The sequence below is a fragment of the Mesoplodon mirus genome (assembly GCF_964341445.2).
Source record: "Mesoplodon mirus genome assembly, chromosome: 10".
Lineage (NCBI taxonomy): Eukaryota > Metazoa > Chordata > Mammalia > Artiodactyla > Ziphiidae > Mesoplodon > Mesoplodon mirus.
Window position 1 is genome coordinate 66,200,948 of NC_138986.1, and position 3,379 is coordinate 66,204,326.

Genomic DNA, 3,379 nt, shown 5'->3' on the forward strand with positions numbered 1-3,379 from the left:
GCATTTGGTGAAATTATATGATTTGACCGGAGAGACCAAATATGAAAACAAGTATGTGGATTAGGAAGGAAACTCAAGGCAAGAATTCTTTCAGGTTTTGTTCAACAGTTTTATAAAGCAGCCCCACGTATTGAACTCCCTGGGAGCCTGAGACCCTCTTGATTACATGGTGTTTGGAATAAAATAGAACAAATCCCATGTTCTTTTATTCTGACCTGAAAAAGATTTCTAAATGATCACCTTGGGTGTTCTTTCCCTCTACTTATTGCTGTGTTCTTCCATTTGAATTACTGCTCAGCATCACCTAAGAAGTCAGCTGAATATTGGCCAATTGTAAGAAGACAGTCTCATATTGAGATGATAGCAGCTCTCCTTAGACTTGCCCTACTCGTGGGCCCAGCCATTATAAGAACCTAAAGATGGAGACAGGACTCGACATTCAAATGGTGCACTTGAAGCACACGGTGAAGTATATTGTGTAAATGCAAATGAACAGAAATATGGCGTTGTAAGAGCTCAACCACTTGTGCAATTAGGAAGGAAATCAGGATTAAGAGTGCAGCACCCAGCAGAGCAGTTAATTCTGCACAGGGAAAAAAAAAGTTTAAAGAAACTTGGTATGGTGACGCAGGTCTTTGGAGAGTTTAAATCTGAGATGCAACCAGTATGTAGGTAACTAGAATCATATCCCACCGCACTTCCTACCCTCTGCAGGAGTATTTCCCCACTGATATTTAGTATTTCCCCACTGATATACTAAAATGCATGTTATTCCCCTGACTTAGGCAGTGTTTTGTCCCATTGAATGAACGATGTATGGTTCTAACCCAGTAGCTGCCAAAGTCATTTTTCTCACCATAAGATCCTGAAGCATTCAAGCTACAGAGAGGCCAGCAAGAAGAGCCTTCCATCAGATCATTTGGATCGCTTATAGGAGCTTTCTGTAGAACTACAGATTGCAAAGGATTAGGAAAATACCGAATTTCTTGGAATTTCACCATTCTATGTGAGACTGCACTAAGCAAACATAAAATCTGATGGCTAGAAGCAGTGACTTCGTTTTGTATTAATTCACCTATGTAGTAGATGAATGCATAAGAAAGGGCTAAGAACACATGTTCAGGACGACCCCAAGAAAAAATTCAAAATAACTGATATTTGTTATTGAAAACCTACTCCTCCTCTCACTGTTCTCCACTTCTACCCAAGGCGCCTGCTGCCCAAGATGCTGCATATGGACCAGCTCTCCTTTGAGGGCATACAGCCCATGTCCATAATCTTTTCAAAACTCTTTTCTCTCCAACCACACCTGCCAGAATCTTCATCTACGGCCTTCAGATTCACAATTCATTCAGCAAAGAATCGTTCAGCTAACGTTCATTGTGAACCTAGGTCTTCCCAGGCCTTGCTAGGTGATGGGATAGAAAGGTGAATAAGCCACTGTCTGATACTGAGGTACTCATATCCTGAAGGGAGAGACAGGCATGGAAATAAATAATCCTAACACAACATATCTCACGTGCTGAAAGGAATACATTTCAAGGTACGGTGGTAGTACCGAGGAAGGCGGTGAAATCTCAAAAGGTGACAGCGCTTGAGCTAATTCTTGATATATGAGAGGCATCTAGGAGGAGGCAGAGAAGTGTGGGAAGAGACCATTATAAATGAGGAAACCGCAGGGTCAGACCCAGATTCATAAGGAGGCCAATGCTCAGAGTATCCAACAAATGTGGCATGGCTGGAGCAATGGTCTTCAGCCAGGATAGGGTATAGGAGAAGGTGGTATCAAACTCTCCTATATCAAACTACATGACCCATCCAAAAGTACACGGCTGGAGTCCAGGATGCAGGTGAGGGACTCATGAGAGATAAGTTGCAGAGAAATGCTGGAAAAGTAGATTTAAATGTGACAACTAGATAATCCAATGATTTAATCACTCTCAGGTCCTCAGTAATATGCTTTCTTCCCTGTGTTTTCTCTTGTTTTCTGCTAACTTATACCTATCCACAGAAATATCTCACCCTTTAGGTTGGTATGATAAGTGATACGGACCTCACAATCGTCGCAGTTTCTTAACGGCAGTTCGTCAAATAGCATCCACTAAGGTGGTAAAAAAAAAGGAACAGAGACGGCGGGCCGTGTCGGCCTGGCCCGGTGGCGTGGAGACCCGCGGCGGCAGCGCCTCCGCTCCGCGGAACCCGCCGGCTTCTTCTTTGTCACTGTGCCCAGCGCATGTTTGCCTCGCATACTGAGGGGGAGCTCAAAGTGACCCAAATTCTCAAAGAAAAGTTTCCTCGAGCTACAGCTATCAAAGTCACCGACATTTCAGGAGGCCGCGGGGCACTGTACGAAATTCAAATCGAATCGGAAGAATTTAAGGAGAAGAGAACGGCCCAGCAGCACCAGATGGGTAAATCAGGCACTAAAAGAAGTCGTCAAAGGTATGCACGGGTTGTGGATATTTACCTCTGTCCCCAAACACTGACCACGCCCTGGCTGACTAGATGTTGCTGCTAAAACCTTGGATGAATCTTACCGCCACCATTCTTTCCTAGGCATGTGACAAAAGTTATCTATTTTGTTCATAGACATTTCCATATTGTAATTATAGAAGAATATGGTATCTATTTAGATGTTAATTAAAGGCAACAGACAGCTTAAAAAAAAAAAGGAACAGAAGAGAAACTAGGGATCTAGAGAGTCCATAAACCATATGATTAATTTCAGGATAGCTCATTATCAACTTTATTGGAAAGCTTTTGTCGCTGTCATCAAGATTTATTCACCTTAAGAATAGTCAGACACAGAGAAGTTAAGGAAACATCACTAAAACATGTCAAACTAGACTGGCTAAATTTAGCACCTGAGTATGGAGTTTAGGGAATGATCCTAGGGATATATTAAATACATACAATATTTCCTCCTGTATCTTCAAAGAAAAATCTTACTTCTGCATATAAACTTATTTCTAGTTTCTCTCAGGAGGGAAAAAACAATCTCGACTGACTACCCAAGTCTTTTCAGTAAAGTCTTTCTGGTCTTGCCTGTATCAAAACCAACAGGAAAGTGAATTTATATGAGAAATAAATCTACATAAGAAACATGAAGGGAGGAGAACTGATAGATGCCTGGTTTCTGATTTGTGGTTTCCGATTACTTGGAGCAATAGCTCCTAAGACCTGATGCATGTAAATCAGTCTTAGTCTCCCCAGGCACTCATGGTGAAGGCTGGAGAGCTCTGCTCAGCGAGTGTCAGCTAAATCCCTCCTGTCTGCTCAAAAGAAACCCCAGTTTATGAGAGAAGGAAGTCATTGATTGAAAAAGGCTCTTTTTGTAAAATTCTGGCGGTGATGTTCGGTGAAATGATAAATGAATAGG

The 3,379-nt window shown here is 42.1% G+C and overlaps 1 pseudogene across 1 annotated transcript; it reads left to right on the forward strand.

The window, feature by feature from the left end:
* Nucleotides 1–1,225: 1,225 nt before the first annotated feature.
* On the forward strand, nt 1,226–2,767 carry LOC309811194 (bolA-like protein 3; annotated as a pseudogene). The gene is made up of 2 exons: nt 1,226–1,428; nt 2,122–2,767. The product of its transcript is annotated as a bolA-like protein 3 (transcript).
* The last annotated feature ends 612 nt before the right edge of the window (nt 2,768–3,379 follow it).